Genomic DNA, 21,654 nt, shown 5'->3' on the forward strand with positions numbered 1-21,654 from the left:
AGGGCTGACCAGTGCGAGAATTTTGACACAATGAGCTTAACAGATCATGCATCCAAGTTGCAGACAAGACTAATGTACAGAAGAATAGAAAACAACAACAGAGGATGTGCTAGATGACGATCAGTTTGGCTTTAAAAAAGTAACGGCACGAGAGAAGCAATTCTGATGAAATAAAAGAAAGATTTAGAAGTGGAATTAAAATTCAAGGTGAAACGATATCAATGATACGATTCGCTGGTGATGTTGGTATCCGGAGTGAAAGTGAAGAATAATTACAAGATCTGCTGAATGAAATGACCAGTGTAATGAGTACAGAATATGGATTGAGAGTAAATCGAAGAAAGACGAAAGTAATGAGAAGTATCGGAAATGAGAATAGCGAAAAACTTAACATCACGATTGATGGTCACGAAGTAGAGAAGTTAAGGAATTCTGCTGCCTACCTGGGGTACAAATGCTTCTGAAATACTTCAACAGAGGAAATACCACTGGACTTGACCAGATACCAATTCGATTGCACACAGAGTGTGCGAAAGAGCTTTCCCCTCTTGTAGCAGCAGCGTACCGTAGGTCTCTAGAGGAGCGAAGCGTACCTATGATTTTACAAAAAGAAAGTCCTGGTCATTCAAATTTTCAAGAAGGTTTGTGGAAATTGTTATGTTGTAGAATTTTGGAAAATGTTTACGCCTGCTTATTACGACATATCTGGAAATAGGAAATTTTCTTTTTGGGAATAAGGATGAGTTCCGAAAGCAACCATCGTGTGTAACCGAACTCGCTCTGTTCGTCCATCAGATCCAGAAGGTAAGAGATACAGACACCGAGGTTGATACCGTGATCCTTGACTTTCGAAAGGAATTCCATACAGTTCGACACAACAGCCTAACGAAAAAAATATGAGCGCACGGAATATCAGACAAACTGAGTGCCTGCGCTGAAGTGTTTCTAGCAAACAAAACACAGCATATCATTCTGGGTGGAGAGAAGTTTTGAGGCGTAAGAGTGACTTTTCGTGTACCCTAAAGGAGTTTAGAGGACCATTACTTTTCACAACAAGTACTAAATTACATAGCAGACAACATCGAAAGTTTCATAAGGCTTTTGACGGATGATACTGCTGTATTTAGAGAAGTTCCAACGCTAGGAAATTGTAGCAAACTGCGGGGTGCAGAAGAGCGACGCTCGGTAAAAGAAGTGGTAACCGACCCTCAACATAAAAAAATGTGGCGTATTATGTATACATAGACAGAAAGACCCATAACTGTATAATTACTCGATTGCACAACATTTAGTGGAAGCACTTACTTCCATAAAATGTCTTGGACTATGCGTACGGAGCAATTAGAAGTGGAACAACAACATAAAATTAATCATGGGTAGGGAAGATTCCGGACAGATTCATTGGAAAAATCCTCAGGGAATGTAGTCCATCAAGAGAGGAAATAACTTACAAAACATTCGTTCGACAAGTACTTGAATATTGCTCGTCGGTATGCGTGCCCTACCAGATAGACTGATATAGGGAATCGATGAGACCCATAGAAGAGGAGCATGTATCATTACAGGTTCATATGGTAAGCGCGAAAGCGTCACGAAAATCAGTCAACTACAGTGCAGAATATGGTTTACTACGAATATTAAAGTTCCCAAAGGTCACGCAGCAATCGTTCTTCCCGCGAACCATACGCGACTGTCTATTGCAACAATGTCAGTGTCAGGGAATTTTATTAAATGTTCGGTCTCACACAGTGCGTGTAGCGTCATGGCCGATTTCCTCACCTACCCCAACCTGCAATACCGTTGATGTTCTGTATATACAACTGCTAAGTAGAGGACTTAAGGTTTGTTTAAGATTTCACAACTTACATTTACTTTCAAGTTCGTTAGAAGCCAAAAATAGACGTGAGCCGATCAGAACGCTATATAAGATAATAACTTCATGATAAGATTAACCATAAAAAGAAACGACGCAACTACTTGCTGCAAACATACGAAATTGTTCTGGCTGATCGCTTTCAGCGTGAACAGCCGTCTGAAGATGTACATACCTGTTCGAAACCAGTAACCGTACTATTCGTATAAAGAAACAGCATCATTAAAAGCGGGTGGTCGCTGTTTGCTCCTCTACAAAAGTGAACCCGAATTTTGTACAGAGTCACGGCCTCAAAACGTCAGTTTTCCACAAAATAGCGGAAAGAAAGATTTTGTTGCAAGTGCCATTAGTGCTGAGGCACTACGTTTTAAATGTGACAATAGAAATACAATAACACATCAGCTTTTCACTAGTAGAACTTAATCAACTAGGACCACTTCCCTTATCTTTTAAATTTTGGAACTTCAGGAGGAAACATTGTTTTTTCACAACGACCACGCGTCATCAACTAAAGCATGTTTGAAAGACCTCTTCCATGGTTTAGCACCTGGATCAAGTCTAGGGACGTGCAACAGTATGCTGAGAACATAATACACTCCTGGAAATTGAAATAAGAACACCGTGAATTCATTGTCCCAGGAAGGGGAAACTCTATTGACACATTCCTGGGATCAGATACATCACATGATCACACTGACAGAACCACAGGCACATAGACACAGGCAACAGAGCATGCACAATGTCGGCACTAGTACAGTGTATATCCACCTTTCGCAGCAAATGCAGGCTGCTATTCTCCCATGGAGACGATCGTAGAGATGCTGGATGTAGTCCTGTGGAACGGCTTGCCATGCCATTTAGACCTGGCGCCTCAGTTGGACCAGCGTTCGTGCTGGACGTGCAGACCGCGTGAGACGACGCTTCATCCAGTCCCAAACATGCTCAATGGGGGACAGATCCGGAGATATTGCTGGCCAGGGTAGTTGACTTACACCTTCTAGAGCACGTTGGGTGGCACGGGATACATGCGGACGTGCATTGTCCTGTTGGAACAGCAAGTTCCCTTGCCGGTCTACGAATGGTAGAACGATGGGTTCGATGACGGTTTGGATGTACTGTGCACTATTCAGTGTCCCCTCGACGATCACCAGAGGTGTACGGCCAGTGTAGGAGATCGCTCCCCACACCATGATGCCGGGTGTTGGCCCAGTGTGCCTCGGTCGTATGCAGTCCTGATTGTGGCGCTCACCTGCACGGCGCCAAACACGCATACGACCATCATTGGCACCAAGGCAGAAGCGACTCTCATCGCTGAAGACGACACGTCTCCATTCGTCGATCCATTCACGCCTGTCACGACACTACTGGAGGCGGGCTGCACGATGTTGGGGCGTGAGCGAAAGACGGCCTAACGGTGTGCGGGACCGTAGCCCAGCTTCATGGAGACGGCTGCGAATCGTCCTCGCCGATACCCCAGGAGCAACAGTGTCCCTAATTTGCTGAGAAGTGGCGGTGCGGTCCCCTACGGCACTGCGTAGGATCCTACGGTCTTGGCGTGCATCCGTGCGTCGCTGCGGTCCGGTCCCAGGTCGACGGGCACGTGCACCTTCCGCCGACCACTGGCGACATCATCGATGTACTGTGGAGACCTCACGCCCCACGTGTTGAGCAATTCGGTGGTACGTCCACCCGGTCTCCCGCATGCCCACTATACGCCCTCGCTCAAAGTCCGTCAACTGCACATACGGTTCACGTCTACGCTGTCGCGGCATGCTACCAGTGTTAAAGACTGCGATGGAGCTCCGTATGCCATGGCAAACTGGCTGACACTGACGGCGGCGGTGCACAAATGCTGCGCAGCTAGCGCCATTCGACGGCCAACGCCGCAGTTCCTGGTGTGTCCGCTGTGCCGTTCGTGTGATCATTGCTTGTACAGCTCTCTCGCAGTGTCCGGAGCAAGTATGGTGGGTCTGACACACCGGTGTCAATGTGTTCTTTTTTCCATTTCCAGGAGTGTAGCATTGAAAACGCGTGTTGTGAGAAAATGGTTCTTAGTACGTTTACCATTTCCTCTTTTGATATAATGATAACGGTTTGTTGTGCTTATGTAAAGAATAGATTAAGTACAACACAGCTTTTGTAGACCTGTTTCCTGTTTGCTTCTGTTTTATAATCTTTGGCCAACTGTTGTGAACCGTATCATCTTTATCTTCATCTTTGCTCTGCTGCGATTGGTCCGTTTCCTTTTAAATTTCGGAGGGCGCTACGTTCTGGGAGAGATCTGCTGACGACGAGAGTATCGAGTGCTGCTGCCGGAGTGAGACGGGGAGTTTAGTTCCCGGTTGTGTGCCAGCGCAATGTTGTGGGAAAGGCGGTATAACTTCCTGTGGACGCACGTTATTGCTACGAGCATGTGTGCTCGGGACGGCGGCAGTCGTTATGGACGGGCTGTAAGATAAGGAAGCTTGGCGTGGCAACTGTTGACGAAGCGTGTCCACGTTGCTATGGCGGAACTGGGGCGATTGACATAACTCGAGTTGGTGCTGGTTGCAACCTGGCCCCGAATGCTTGTCTGCCTTCTGGACTAACGGTGAGAATTTATTGACGTGATATGTCTCACTCAATTTCTGCCCGTGTCGTCGGGTGTGTTGTGCTCTAAGGTTGTATTCCATGGTGTTGCGCAATTTTAGTAGGCTCAGGCGTGCCTGAAATCCCGATTCAATGATCTGCTGTTGTATTGTCAAGTGTAACTATCACCAGAAAAAAGTGTTGACTCACTGTACCTCAATAACTGAACCTAAAATATTATCTGTGGTTGAAATTTTATTCTGACCCAAGTGCAATATCAATCTTGTATTTTACAATTTGTTGAGTGGTATTATTATTTAGTACTGGCCGTCACATTTACTAAGTCGAAGATTTACGAAGGTGAGTGGGCGTCAGTAACATCTCCTGCCTAGATATGCGTTATATTTTGAACCATGTGTTTCAATGTTTAGTAATTTTTATTTTATATGTTACAGAGAGTTGCTGTTATGCCCTATGTGGACGATTCACCACGTTGGTGAAGTTTCTAGTTGTTCTGGTGGTCTGTGCCATATTGCTAAAGCAGGCGGTCCTAGCACAGCTGATTGTAAATTTTTCCTAGTGGTGAGGAGCACGGGCTGGTTTTAAGTGCTAACTCACTAACTTCAACCATTCTCAAATATTTATTACTACTGATATTGAGGCCCTTCAGACCGAGTGGCGACGTCACTACCACTTTTTGGTTATTAGTTTTACCTGGTTAGCTTGTGTCTTTTTTAAAAAGAAGACCTTTGGCATATGAATTTGTCATTTGGTCTTTACTACTCCTCTGGACGAAGTAAATTAACTGTTAGTTTTGCATTCTTGTAGCATTATCAAAACAGCACTTGTGGTTATATTTGATTGGCCCTTCTGGCCGAATGATTAAAGTCATTCCTTTCAGTAATTTATTGTGTTGGTCAATAATTAATCAAAGAGGTTGGGTAATTCAGACCGCGATTATCTCCTTATGTTGAATCTTAAGGTTGTCATTCTGACATTACAGTTGTGAATGTTTAAAATTTTTTAGTGAACAAGTGCTTTTTAATATTTAATAAAATTGAATTGTATTTGAAACTGTAACCTCATTTCGGTCTACGCTTTCACTCCCTGCCGCCTTTGAGCTCTGCTTACCTTACGTTTTGGTTATGTTTTCCCATACCACGACGTATCGTGTTGTTTAGGCCAGCATGAATGGCTGTCATTGTCAAAGATTCACCATTCATTGCTTGTGGTGGACAGGAATTGATCCGATTCTTGAAGTTTTCCCGGCGTACTGAGTATTCGATGAGATTTCGGGATTGCAGCCGGATCACGTTGACTTCTTGCCACGATATTTCGGCTGGCAATCGTCCACCCATCTTCAGGTGAGTGTGCGTCACTGGAGACTGCAAGTTCCGGGAGTCAGCTTTATAGCAAAAATTGGCGCGAAAACGCATGCGCATTGGCCACCGTCACAGGAGCGTCCTCTGTCGAAGTCCGCGCCCTCTGGAGCTACTGTTCTATCTTTGGAGCGCAGGCACATGCGTAAAGGTGAAAACTACATGTCCGCCCTCTGTCGGAATGCGCGCCCGCGTCGCTAAAAACAGACGTCAGATGTCGCTAGACGTGTCATTTAGAATAAACCGTCTTCTCTCAGAGGAAATTAGAGAGATCACCGGGTCCCAAGCCTTGTCCAGTTGAAAACCGCCGTCACGATTTATAAGATTTTGCGCTAGGCGTATCTCCACAGATTCTTTAATAACGGAATCCCAAAAAGTTTTCGCTGGGGCCAAGATTTTCGTGTCCGAAAATTCCATAGCGTGTCCTGTGGTAATACAATGCTCAGCTACGGCCGACTTACTGGGCTGCAAAAGGCGAGTGTGGCGTTCGTGTTCAACGCACCTTTCATGTACTGTGCGCGTCGTCTGACCGATGTAAGCTTTGCCACACTGGCAAGGAATTTTATAGATTCCGGCCTTCCGCAGACCCAGATCGTCCTTTACCGAACCGAGAAGGGCACTAATCTTCGCCGGTGGCCGGAAGATTACTTTTACTTGATGTTTCCTTAGGATCCTGCCTATTTTAGATGAAAGGTTGCCGGCGTATGGAAGGAACGCCCTGGACCTGAAAAGCTCCTTATCTTCTTGATGTGAGTGGTCACGTTTCTTCCTTCTTAGCGCTGCTCTAATCTGATGTGGAGAGTAACCATTACCTCTGAACACCGACTCTAAATGTTCCAGCTCCTTTGTAAGGCTGTCTCCATCAGAAACAACATGAGCCCGGTGCACCAACGTTCTAAGGACACCAGTAGTTTGTGAAGGATGATGACAACTCGACGCTTGCAGGTAGAGGTCCGTATGTGTGGGCTTACGGTAGACAGAATGCCCTAATGACCCGTCCACTCTCTTGGTAACCAAGACGTCCAAAAACGGCAAGCAACCATCCTTCTCTATTTCCATCGTGAACTGGATGTTATTGTGGATTGCATTCAGATGCTGCAAGAACCGTGACAGTTCTTCTTCACCATGGGGCCACACTACAAAAGTGTCATCTACGTACCGCCAGAATACACTCGGTTTAAGTTCTGCCGAATCTAGTGCCCTTTCCTCAAAGTCTTCCATAAAAAAGTTTGCTACCAAAGGCGAGAGAGGACTTCCCATGGCAACACCGTCAGTCTGCTCAAAATACTCGTTATTAAATAAAAAGTAGGTTGAGGAAAGGACGTGATGGAAAAGTGCTGTTATGTCGGCCGTGAACTTATTGCTGATGAGAGACAAAGAGTCCATAAGAGGAACCTTAGTGAAAAGTGAGATGACGTCGAAGCTGACTAGTAAGTCAGTTTCACTGAGCCGAAGTGACTTTAGTCTACTAATAAAGTCAGCCGAATTGCGAACATGATGCGCACACTTCCCCACAAAAGGTCTCAGTAGAGAGGCGAGATGTGTCGCCAAATCATACGTGGGGGCGTCGATATTACTGACGATCGGCCGTAAAGGAACCTCTTTCTTATGGATCTTCGGAAGACCGTATAACCTGGGTGGCACAGAACTGTGAGGTCTTAGTCTTTTCGCCACTTCTTGCGGAATAGAAGAAGAATTCAGCAGTGCTGATGTTTTCCTTTCCACTTTCGCTGTGGGGTCTTTGCCAATCTTCCGATACATTGGTTCATTCAGCAAGTTGTAAATCTTCTGATTATAGACCTCACGTGGCAAAAGCACTGTAGCGTTTCCCTTATCCGCTGGTAAGATCACTGTATGAGGATCTTCTCGTAGCTTTCGTAATGCGGCCCTTTCCATGGCAGAAATGTTGCTCTTCTGACGTGGAGCTTTCGTGAGTGCACGGCAGGTTTCACGTCTAATTTCTTCTGCAGCATCACTAGGAAGAGGTCTTACAGCTTCCTCAACAGCACTAATAAAATCAGTTAAAGGCAGGGTCCTCGGCGTAGGAGCGAAGTTCAGGCCTTTCTCAAGCATGTGCCTGCGCTCCAAAGATAGAACAGTAGCTCCAGAGGGCGCGGACTTCGACAGAGGACGCTCCTGTGACGGTGGCCAATGCGCATGCGTTTTCGCGCCAATTTTTTGCTATAAAGCTGACTCCCGGAACTTGCAGTCTCCAGTGACGCACACTCACCTGAAGATGGCTGGACGATTGCCAGCCGAAATATCGTGGCAAGAAGTCAACGTGATCCGGCTGCAATCCCGAAATCTCATCGAATACTCAGTACGCCGGGAAAACTTCAAGAATCACATCAGATACCTCTTCGGGGAGGCGATGGCATTACAAATCCAGAGGTTGGACAAGCTACGCAATAAGCGAGCGAGACTGTTAAGTTCTCTGTGTTTTTTACTGAAGTGTCGGGACAATGGCCTTATACCGAAGTTTGCCAGAGTGAGGCATTTTATCCAGACCGCCGCTGCAAAATTCATTACACGAAAGGCGAGCTTGGCATTAGTGAAGGAGAGGATCCGGTTTACTCGGCGTGAACTGGACGCCATATCGAAACAGCTGTTTCATCTGCATATGGAGATTGCATCCAGCCTGCCATCACTTTCCTGTGCATGGGTCGATGGCGTGACCTGGGCTAAATCGGACTGGGTTCATAAAGAATCTACATCAAGACAGGTTTCGAAGTTCACCCGGCTGTCAGCAACGTTACCGCAAGAAGATACTTTACGACGCTCCGTGGTCAATTTAACGGATAAAGTTTTGGACAACGTAACACTGTCTGTGCTTGAGAAAGGCCTGAACTTCGCTCCTACGCCGAGGACCCTGCCTTTAACTGATTTTATTAGTGCTGTTGAGGAAGCTGTAAGACCTCTTCCTAGTGATGCTGCAGAAGAAATTAGACGTGAAACCTGCCGTGCACTCACGAAAGCTCCACGTCAGAAGAGCAACATTTCTGCCATGGAAAGGGCCGCATTACGAAAGCTACGAGAAGATCCTCATACAGTGATCTTACCAGCGGATAAGGGAAACGCTACAGTGCTTTTGCCACGTGAGGTCTATAATCAGAAGATTTACAACTTGCTGAATGAACCAATGTATCGGAAGATTGGCAAAGACCCCACAGCGAAAGTGGAAAGGAAAACATCAGCACTGCTGAATTCTTCTTCTATTCCGCAAGAAGTGGCGAAAAGACTAAGACCTCACAGTTCTGTGCCACCCAGGTTATACGGTCTTCCGAAGATCCATAAGAAAGAGGTTCCTTTACGGCCGATCGTCAGTAATATCGACGCCCCCACGTATGATTTGGCGACACATCTCGCCTCTCTACTGAGACCTTTTGTGGGGAAGTGTGCGCATCATGTTCGCAATTCGGCTGACTTTATTAGTAGACTAAAGTCACTTCGGCTCAGTGAAACTGACTTACTAGTCAGCTTCGACGTCATCTCACTTTTCACTAAGGTTCCTCTTATGGACTCTTTGTCTCTCATCAGCAATAAGTTCACGGCCGACATAACAGCACTTTTCCATCACGTCCTTTCCTCAACCTACTTTTTATTTAATAACGAGTATTTTGAGCAGACTGACGGTGTTGCCATGGGAAGTCCTCTCTCGCCTTTGGTAGCAAACTTTTTTATGGAAGACTTTGAGGAAAGGGCACTAGATTCGGCAGAACTTAAACCGAGTGTATTCTGGCGGTACGTAGATGACACTTTTGTAGTGTGGCCCCATGGTGAAGAAGAACTGTCACGGTTCTTGCAGCATCTGAATGCAATCCACAATAACATCCAGTTCACGATGGAAATAGAGAAGGATGGTTGCTTGCCGTTTTTGGACGTCTTGGTTACCAAGAGAGTGGACGGGTCATTAGGGCATTCTGTCTACCGTAAGCCCACACATACGGACCTCTACCTGCAAGCGTCGAGTTGTCATCATCCTTCACAAACTACTGGTGTCCTTAGAACGTTGGTGCACCGGGCTCATGTTGTTTCTGATGGAGACAGCCTTACAAAGGAGCTGGAACATTTAGAGTCGGTGTTCAGAGGTAATGGTTACTCTCCACATCAGATTAGAGCAGCGCTAAGAAGGAAGAAACGTGACCACTCACATCAAGAAGATAAGGAGCTTTTCAGGTCCAGGGCGTTCCTTCCATACGCCGGCAACCTTTCATCTAAAATAGGCAGGATCCTAAGGAAACATCAAGTAAAAGTAATCTTCCGGCCACCGGCGAAGATTAGTGCCCTTCTCGGTTCGGTAAAGGACGATCTGGGTCTGCGGAAGGCCGGAATCTATAAAATTCCTTGCCAGTGTGGCAAAGCTTACATCGGTCAGACGACGCGCACAGTACATGAAAGGTGCGTTGAACACGAACGCCACACTCGCCTTTTGCAGCCCAGTAAGTCGGCCGTAGCTGAGCATTGTATTACCACAGGACACGCTATGGAATTTTCGGCCACGAAAATCTTGGCCCCAGCGAAAACTTTTTGGGATTCCGTTATTAAAGAATCTGTGGAGATACGCCTAGCGCAAAATCTTGTAAATCGTGACGGCGGTTTTCAACTGGACAAGGCTTGGGACCCGGTGATCTCTCTAATTTCCTCTGAGAGAAGACGGTTTATTCTAAATGACACGTCTAGCGACATCTGACGTCTGTTTTTAGCGACGCGGGCGCGCATTCCGACAGAGGGCGGACATGTAGTTTTCACCTTTACGCATGTGCCTGCGCTCCAAAGATAGAACAGTAGCTCCAGAGGGCGCGGACTTCGACAGAGGACGCTCCTGTGACGGTGGCCAATGCGCATGCGTTTTCGCGCCAATTTTTTGCTATAAAGCTGACTCCCGGAACTTGCAGTCTCCAGTGACGCACACTCACCTGAAGATGGCTGGACGATTGCCAGCCGAAATATCGTGGCAAGAAGTCAACGTGATCCGGCTGCAATCCCGAAATCTCATCGAATAGGAATTGATCCTTTGGCCAGAAAATATGGTTACATCTGAATGCCAACCGCTCCACCATATGAAGACTTTTCACTGGTCATTACTACTGTGATTATCCAATTGGTGTCTTCAACAGTCGTTCGCTGCAGCACGGGAATCCAGGATCCATTCACCTTAAAGCTTTTGTCTTTATTGTTGAAACTGTTGTCATGTTTATGAATTTCTAATTCTTTTTTGAACAATTGGGCGTGATATGTCTTGTCTATAGCGAGAACCTGAGTGTCAGCGAATTTAATTACCTGGTCGGTCTCACAAAGTGCGTGTTGCGTCAAGGCCATTTGCCTCACCTGCCCTAACATGCAATACCTTTAATGTTCTGTACATACAGTATCCGCCTGCAGGCTTAACTACTCCAGTCAACGCTACGATCTTACGAAGGCCTCAGTGCTGAACAGCCCCGCCCCCCCCCCCCCCCCAAAAGCAAAGTCTTTCCAACCTAGAGGAGTTTCAACTGGAACGCACTTCTAGGAACGTTTCGTTTATGGCTAAATATCACATTTCTAGTAACATACGTCACTGTTTTACTAAAATCTACTGTTTTACTAAAATCTACATGACAGCTACGCAGGGCCGATCAACATAATCTTAAAAATGATAAGCTAACATTAGTGGGGGACTAGCCTAAAATAGTTTCATTTTAAAACTTTCATGTTTGTAAACGCTGAACATTACATACTGTAATGATTTGTGGTAGACATTTATGGACTATTAGTTAGTTATATTAACTATATTGCTCTCTGACCAGTCACATTTCGCTACTATTCATTCCCGAGTCGAATTAATCATAAAGAGGGTTATTACTCTTATACAGCCAACTAACAAAATCCTAAATAAAGGCCATTCTCTAATCACTTGGTGACAAGACGAAAACATTTGCTATCTCTGCCTTCCTTGTCGTTATGTCTGCTGAACCACTAATCCAGCACATGCTAATCATAACGTCTCGTACAATTTCTAAAGACAGCTCAGTTGACGTAATAATAATTCACACATATTCCTCTAAACCTATAAGAAAACAATCTCTTTCAACAAGTTACATGAAACGCGCCAAACGACATGGTGATACGTTCTTCTTCCACACAAGGTTTCACATTCGCGGCAAGTAAACAACTAAAACTGAACAGGAAATAGTAACTCGTTGAAGCAAAAATTCTCAGGCACGCGTATAACCAAACAACAATTTGGCGTTTCGTGTTCTGTAACTCCTGTGAATACAACGACAACACAGTGAAACTTTCATGGAAAATCAAAATTGCGCATCCATATGTACTGAATAATTATACAAAGTTTATCTGGAGGTATGGGCCCGCTTAATGCACTTTATTCAGTTCTAATGTCATGTTACAGATGTTAACCTGTCCGCCCCGATAGTTCTGTGGTCAGCGTGACGGATTGCCGTCCTGCGGGCCCGAGCTTGATTCGCGGCTGCGTCGGGGATTTTCTCCGCTCATGGACTGGGTGGTGTGTTCTCTTCATCATCATTTCATCCCCATCCTGCGCGCAGGTCGCTCAATGTGGCGTCGAATGTAATAAGACCTGCACGAAGGCGGCCGAACCTGCCCTGCAAGGGGCCTCCCCACCAATGACGCCAAACGCTCATTTCCATTTCCATATTTTAAGCTATATTATTTACGATGGTAATAGCAATACAATACCACAAAAACAGCAATCAGTAAGTACGAAGCTATGAATACGTTTAAGGTGTCAGAAATATAATGTCAGAAATACAATGAGACTGACAACACTGCCAGCGATCTAGTGACGCTGTGTTGTTCTTCTTGTTTAGATCGGTGTGTTCATTCCTTCAGGATGCTCAATTCCAGTTTCAGCTTCGTAACGCCATCACCTGATTTTTGAAAGTATCGTAAGTGAAGTTGTTTAGATCGGTGTGTTCATTCCTTCAGGATGCTCAATTCGAGTTTCAGCTTCGTAACGCCATCACGTGATTTTTGAAAGTATCGTAAGTGAAGTTGCGTTTTGGTAATGTGTTACGAAAATGCAGCTGCGGAATTTAGAGCAACGTTATGCCATCAAGTTTTCAATTAAACTTGGGGAATCCACGAGTGTGGCCTTTGAAAAGTTGATACAGGCCTACGGGGAACATTAGTACAAGGTTTCTGCGGTTACAAATCAGTTTTGGAAGCCTGAGAACATGTTGAAGATGAAGCTCGCTGAGGAGACCTTCAACTTCAAAAACAGACGATAACGCCTAACGTATGCATACTCTTGTAGGATCAGACAATAAGGATGATGGATGATCTATCAAATTTAATCACTCCCACTGTACATTAAATTTGGATTAAAGCTTTGCACATGCGAAATGTTTGTGCCAAAATGATGTCAAAAATCCTCTTGACAGGATTGCCAATGACCTGTCTTGAGATGACAGGTGCTGAATCCTAAATTTTTGAGTGCAATCCTGAGAAGAAACGGCAAAGTGAGGAATGGTACACTGAGACAGCTCCTCGATCGAAGAAAGCTTGAATTAGCAAATCAAAGATCAAAACAAGGCTTATTTGATTTTTTTGACCGTAGGAGCACCACGCATGAAGAATTTATTCCTTCAGAAGAATCTGACAAGTGAGAGTTTTACAAAGGTGTCCTTGAAACGCCCACGAAAAGGAGTGAATCGAGAGATACCTGACATTGTAGACTGGCTGCTTCTTCACGACAAAGTTCCATGTCACAGAATACAAACAGAATTTTTTACCTCAGAAGGCATGCCTGTAGTTCCATAGCCCTCCCCCCCTCCCCCCACGTGATCTGAGGCCTATATGTTAAAGGCCCTTCCAGTTGGAACGACATTGACGTTGCCAAAACTACCGAAGGGAACTACTTTGAATGGATAATATTATTATTTGATAACAACAAAGACTTTGGCGATAAAAAATTAGTATCATTACTTTTCTCACACACCTCTTATAACCATACCTTTGTGGTTTTTATGATAGTTAAGTTTTCCCTTCAGGCAGGCCGTTTGATAATAGTTGTTTTTCCTTTGGAAATGAAAAAAATTAAAAAATATACCTTCGTCCCTGTCGGATAATTTCTTCTACAACCAGTCACACAATCCACTAACACAAATTTGAACTGTGCATCGTATAAATAACATTAAGAACACTGTGCAAAAATCATGTATTCGCAAGTTCAGCACAATGCTACCTAACACATTGGAATTTAATGTTGATATGACTATCCTTAGTATACTAATCAAGCTGTTCGCAGCAGCGCACACGGCATTCCAGTCTGCCACAAGTAATGGATGGCGCACCTTTGACAATGACATCAACTCGTGCTGGCAAAAGGTTAGGAAAATCATTAAACAAACGTCGGCCGAGTATCTCCAAACAGAAACCAAAAGCCAATGTGATAGTAAATAACCTCTACTTTATTAAATAGTTGACTCATATTTTGTTTTCATGTGTTGGATTAAGAAATAATTGGACGAAGGAGCCCATTAATTACTGCCCATAAATTTACTTTCAGTTGTTTATCAAATCACATTATACATCAGTTAAGCGGCATGCAGGAATTCCAGTTAATGTTACTGAATGCCAATCAGATTCAGGAACTGGCAACGTAATTATAATCTATGACTTTCCAGGATTCCCGGTGTATCCGTTACAAACATCATTCTCAGGTTTGCTGCGAGGTAACACCGTATAACTGTCACTACATTATTTTCCTTAAATATTTTGCATAATGTACGCGGTGCCAGAAACGCAGAAGCCAAAGAAACGGCACCGAATTAACCGTAATTACTATTATATATTTGCGGTAATCACTCAAAACGTAAAACTGTAGTCCAGTCGAGGATTCGAAGCGTGGTCTTCCCAGATATGAGTTAACTGCTGTCACTACAATCCCTCAAACCAAAGCACGGTCTTCGTGGATAAGACGTTTCATGCTACCAATACCCACAGAACGTTTGTTGTTTATCCAATCGTTCAAGATGCTTTCAATCTGCCCTAAAGTGAAGGATTTAACCATTGCAATTTAATAAACTATTAGGAAATTACTCAACCGTATGTTTTAGAATCTGGAGAAACTTTGTTGCAGAGTCGAAACGTCATTTCATTTCTCCTATTTCCACCACGTAGAAGCTTTGATAGTCACACGTAACTAAAGGAAGAATAGCACTATTTCAACACCTCTCGTGCTGTATTCGTCATAATTACTCCAGAATGTGTACTGAACATAAAAGTATACAGCCACTCAGATTAGAATATCAGCAAAGAGTAACATTTTACATTTTTTTAAAAGCCGTTACATAGCATCTTTCTTCCATGTACTTACTTGCAACCACGGCCGTGCGAGCATTTGGTTACAGTAACCCTCATTAAAAAGCAATGTATTCTGTAGATCCTACATTAATTAAATCTTATGCAAAGTAAATTTAATTAAAGGAGGAAAATGTAATTTTGTCAAGGTTAAAGCTACATAATGAATAAATGAAAGGTTTCAGACTAATTAGTCTCTGAAATAACTCTTGCTAAGCTCGACGACAAGTGACGTTCCATAAAAAAAGAAAAAAGAGAGAAAAAGCAGAAGAGAAGAGGATAACAGAATGGAGAGGATGGGAGAGTGATGAAAAAGAGCTGGTAACCGCTTAAAAGTACGTAGGACGCCAGTACGCGCCATGGTTGTTCTCCGTAACAACAAACAATATTTTTTTCGAAATTACAATTGCGGCAGCGAGACCTTAACTCTGCCACTCTACAAAAACTGGTCAGTGGTTTTATTTACTCGCGGCAAAGACTACGAGAGCGAGGCTTTCAGATTTATTGCCTCGCTAGACTCGCTAAAAGTATCCAGTGGATTCGTAACGGATGGACGTAGGAGAAGTTATAGGACCACTCTTGCATTACTCACCAGAATGAACTCTTCGCTATAACCTTCGAAAAATCTCTTTTCAGGGCAGCATTAAATTCCACGTGTAGTTAGGACAGAACTTTTTCACTGCTTTGAATGACTACCGAATTTTTACAATTTCAATCTCTTTGTGAGACTAACGTATCTTGTTTTGTTCTCGCAGAGGTAGGCAGAGGGGACACCACTGATAAGTGAAAGCATAGTTAGTATCTGGTAGAGTAAAATGAAGAAAGATATAGTGAAATCTCATAATATCACTGTCTTATCCAAATTAAACTTTATCTCTGTACGAAATTTTGGTTTTAGGCAAAAAAGTGTTTTCAGATATTGTGTATTCGACATAAGCTCAGCTTCTGCGATCCGTTCGCTAGACAAAAGGTATATCTGTGAATCTTATTTAGGAAAACACTTTCAGCATATCGCATATGCTATGGTCGTTGTCTGCCGGCTTAGCTGAGTGGCCAGCGTTAGATTCTAGGTCGGGCTGAAGATTTTCTCCCTGGATATTGTGTTGTACTGATAACCATCTCATCATCAGCGACACGCAAATCGCTCACTGTGGCGTCACCTAAAAAGGACTTTCACCCGGTTGCCGAACGTCGCCTAACGAGGCCTCCCGGCCAACAATGGCATACGATAATTTCATTTCGCTATTATACCCGTACTGTATGTGGCTCGATGCTCTAAGACTTTGTTAATGGCTGTCGATCACTGAGGTACTACTGGATCACAGATTCCTAAGCCGTGGTGTAGTACTACAGCAGCTTCCAAAATAGTTTCAATGGTAATTGTGAGGCTGCCCATTGTGACCAAGCGGTTCTGGGCGCTTCAGTCTAGAAACACGCTGCTGCTACGGTCGCAGGTTCGAATCCTGCCTCGCGCATGGATGTGTGTGATGTCCTTAGGTTAATTAGGTTCAAGTAGTTCTAAGTTCTAGGGAACTGATGACTTCGGATGTTAAGTCCCATAGTGCTTGGAGCCATTTGAACCCTTTGAATTTGATACATGTGATTTCATAACATGCTGTGTATTAACGTAAGCACTGTAAATTCACTAAGTCCAAAGAATATAGTTAAAAGTAGGTAACAGCATAGTTAAAAGAGCAAAGCCCCAAAATAATCAATATTGTAGCTTTTCGATTTATTTAAGGATACTGTTATAAATTTAGGATACTATGCATGCTGATGTATCCATGCATAACTGACATTCGAATGTTGGGGGGGGGGGGGGGGGCGGTCTGTCCTACAAACTTTTTTGAGGAGGTAAATTTGTATTTTAACGTATGTTAAAAAGTCAGTTTTCTCTCTATTTTCTACTTTGCTCGTAACAGTTATTTAGGTACTGGTTGTGATATTACAATGAGTTCATATTATCTCCTGCGTAGACTGCCAAATTCTTAGATCCGTGTTTCTGCTGCTTGGGGATTGACTTTCTGTTCTTGAAGCCTTTAACGAGAAATAAGTTGCGTCCTTCACTGTTTCCATATTCGAAATACGCAACTCGTCTACCAGGAAATGGCGACGGAAAGACTACATTTTTCTCCTAAAATATATTTTGTACAACATTGCAGTAACCCTCACGCTATTTTCGCTTGCCTATCGCCATTTTCACTTGCGCTGATGATTCTCCATTAAGAACAACGTACTGTGTTCATTCTGGGAGGATATATTCAGTTACACTCCGAATCAGACATTACGGATGGAATGGTTTGGTCAGTAGTTGACATCTCTAATTTGTATTTAAGAAGAATATGAATCATCATATTATATGTATTATCCTTACTGAAGTTGTCCTGTGACTGAGGCATAACCAGAGTTCTTTATTCTCTTCCCAGTAAGAAACGAGTACAGGACGAGGTGTAACAGTATGGAGATCTGTAACTTGTACCAAACGATACGTCGATAATCCAGATGAACCATGATCTGCCTTCATTGGTAACACGGGCGGAAAACATGGATCAAACAAAATTTAAAAAAGTCACAAGTAACCTTACTATCGCATTAGAAATTAATAAGTTCAGTTCGCCACAAAGAGCTGGCCTCCTTTTCAGTTAGATGGTATTCCATTACTATACCAGAAACAGTGAAAAACTAAGGTATAACTCTGGATGAGCACCTCATTTAAGAAGATAGTATTGTCAGAATGTACCGGAAGACTTCCGCTTACCTCTATGTCCTAAAAATGTTTCAGAACAAATTTCCACTGGATGTGGAACGTAAACTCGAGCAAACGTTCGTTCTACCGAACCTCCACTGTTGAGATGTAATTCAACATAACACGTAACATGCGTCGATACCGCCACGTCAGGGCTTCACATGTCCAATTAGCGGCCAACCAAGCCGCATCACTACCACCCGCTACATCTACGTCCGGGGTCCTCAGTATAACCACGCATCTCAGTATCTCGCGTCAGAAATCAAGTACCTTTCATGCCATCATAATCGAAACACATGGTACTACTTATCTAGTATACTATCTGTGCCCATTTCCAGAAGAAAGACATTCGTAAACTCATTCGCTGTCGCTGTTCTCTTATTCTGAAACAAGCTGCCCTGCGCTCTGCATACAATTAAATGTCTTGCCAATTTTTGAGAAGAGATTAATGTATTTCTTCCAGTTACCCTCTTAGCGCTTCCCCAAAAATTAATGTATAAAGCCAACTGTTCCTTTCTCGAACAGTAAACCTGATGTTCCACCTCCTCCCTCTTTTTCTTCCCCTATTACACGCACCACTTTCTCTTCCATTATGTTGTTTAAACGAGTATTATCACTTTCCTATTTTCCTTCTTCCTCCACCGCTTTGTCTCATGCCCATAGCTAATAGAATTCCAACCAACAACCTAACCGTCGTTTCAATTTATAAATAATTACAATATATAATCATGTACAATTACAAACTGCGTGCGTGTGTTGCTTTTTGTCTGTACTACTGTACATATTAATTCCTATATGTTGTATAATATTTTACTGAAATTCAAGTAATGTAAACATGCATAACACCTGGTCAGATGTAAGAGAGTGCTTGATGGTAGTAATCTTGCCACGCTAAATTAGTAAATAAATAAGTGATATTCTCAGAAAACTGCATAACGTGTTTAGAGATTCGAACAGCAATATAGTAGAGTGAAACTACAAGAAAGAGGATGGGGTAGGAAAAGAATCACATGGAAGGGTGGCTCCACAATTCTTGCATCATTTATCCTTTGAATGATCAGACTTACACGAAAGCAGAAATAGAATCGAATATTCACCTAATATCTCTGAACATAAGAGGTTATTAAATGAAAATAAGGCTTTTTAAATTTCAGCTGCAGACTGACGTGACTAAACTTTCAATTCTTACTCCCCCAAGGAATAAGTACCAGCAACAAATTAAAATAAATAAATAAATATATCATAATAAAACTTCTCCTAAACAACAGATAAGTAAAATATAACTTTTGCACAATCTTCTTAACCAATCACAGTTATTAAGATAAGAGATGGTACTTTAGAATGAACACCCAAGCATGACAAGATCGGACCAATTTTCTCACATCTATAGAACGGATGCAATGACAGATTAAGCTCAAGCAAAGAATAGTGAGTTTAAATTAGAAACAGAAATCAAACAATATGGTAGTTAGAACGGAAATCACATTAAAACTTTATTCAGCACACGAAGTATATAAGCAACTATTTGAACAGGCAATGGAACTACCTCAAAGTTTAAGTACAATATCGCTCATATATAGGTCTTTAGGCCGAATATTTAGAAGTTAAAGCAATTACATCAGAGCTTTAAAAAGGGAAGCCAAGGCCTTGAAGCTATGGTAACATCGGTCCCCGTCAGATCACCGAAGTTAAGCGCTGTCGGGCTGGGCTAGCACTCGGATGGGTGGAATCCGATCTGTCGAGCGCTGTTGGCAAGCGGAATGCGCTCAGGCCTTGTGAGGTAAACTGAGGAGTTACTTGATTGAGAAGTAGCGGCTCCGGTCTCGGAAACTGACAAACGGCCGGGGGAGCGGTTTGCTGACCACGTGCCCCTCCATATGCGTATCTGGTGACGCCTGTGGGCTGAGGATGACACGGCTGCCGGCCGGAACCGCAAGGTCCGCCAGAGCCTGTGGACGGAGTTTACGTTACAGTTTACGTTAAGAAGGGAAAGATGAAACTTAACTTAGACAAGATAAACCGTCGAGGTGAACAGTTCCACTATAGCAACAGCATTTAAAGACACATAACGTTGATCACAGGACATGTGGCCTGTAATTGAAAAAGTGTAATGATGATCCCTTCATTGGCAAAAGATACCGGAAAAGTCCCACATACGGATCTTTAGGAGGGGACTGTCAAAGTTGAGTGACCATGAGAAAAGGGTTGAATAATCAATGAAACGGAAAGGTTCTACGAGTCGCGGCGTAGACTGGCAGAAGCCTGAACGTGATAAGGAAGCTAAAAATCTGAAAAGGGAAATGCAAAGCCTCAATCTGAATATAATAGGGGTAAGAGAAATGACATGTAAAGAAGACAAGGATTTCTGGTCAGATGAGTATAGGGTAGTATCAACATCAACAGAAAATATTGTAACGGTAGAAGGATTCGTTATGAATGGGAAGGCAGGGCAGAGAGTGTGTTACTGTGAAAAGTTCGTTGACAAGGTTGTTCTTATCAGAATCGACAGCAAAAAAACACCGACAATGCCAGTTTAAGTATACATGCTGACTTCGCATGCTGAAGATGAAGAGATAGCGAAAGTATATGAGGATATAAAAAGAGTAATACAATACATAAGGGGAAACGAAAATCTAATAGTAATGGGAGACTGGAATGCAGTTGTGGGGGAAGGAGTAGCAGAATAGGTTATAGTAGAATGTGGGATTAGAATAAGGAATGAGGCCGGCCGATGTGACCAAGCGGTTCTAGGCGCTTCAGTTCAGAACCACGCTGCTACTACTGCCGCAGGTTCGAATCCTGACTCGGGCTTGGATGTGTGTGCTGTCCTTAGGTCAGTTAGGTTTAAGTAGTTCTAAGTCTAGGGGACTGATGACCTCAGATGTTAAGTCCCATAGCGCTTAGAGCCATTTGAACCATTTGTTTGAGGGGTAATGCTATTGTTTGTGGGAAAGTGGACGCTAGTAAGCTGCAGTGTGTTGCAGGAATATCTGCAGAGAGTCGATTCTTTGTACAGGGTCTATCAGTGAAAACACAAACTGAAAAAAAGTAACATGTTGTATGTAAATAGATAGAAGTCAGCGGTTCTCTGACTGATTTGATGCTACAACTTCCTCTCCTTTTCCAACCTCTTCCTAACAGAGCAGTGAGTTGTATACAGTGAGTAATAGAACGAAGAGGGAACAATAAGAGTGGAAGAACAAAAACGAAAAGCTCGGATTATGAAGTGTGTAAGACAGTGCTGAAAACTTTGCCTCTCCTACTGAATGTATAGCGAAGAAGCAATGACGGATATCACGACAGGTTCAAGTATGGTATTAAAATCCAGGGCTAATGGATATCAATGAAACGATTCGCTGATGACATTGTTAATTTCCTGAGAATGAAACAGAATTACAGTCCCCGCTGAATGGAATGAACAGTAAAAGATTACAGCATAGAGACTGAGAGTAAACTGAAGAAAACGCAGGAAATGATGAGTAGCAGTAACAAGATTGGCAATAAACTTAACTCCCACTTTCCAACTATAATTTTTCTCTTTGCAGTCTTAGATCATTAGAGTGTACCTTTACTTAAAAATTAGTCGACGGTACATTATGCCACACAAATCTTCGCATCTCTGAATATTTAGACAGTACTCTCCGTCATTGTACTTATGCGTCAGGGCCCATAGTTGCCATAAGATTGAAGAAAAAAAACTAGCGCTGTTAGAATAACTGCCCGTCACATTTTTTTAAAATTTCATATGCTCCATGTACCGTCACACT

This window comes from Schistocerca gregaria, chromosome 3 (genome assembly GCF_023897955.1).
Source record: "Schistocerca gregaria isolate iqSchGreg1 chromosome 3, iqSchGreg1.2, whole genome shotgun sequence".
NCBI classification, from domain to species: Eukaryota; Metazoa; Arthropoda; class Insecta; order Orthoptera; family Acrididae; genus Schistocerca; species Schistocerca gregaria.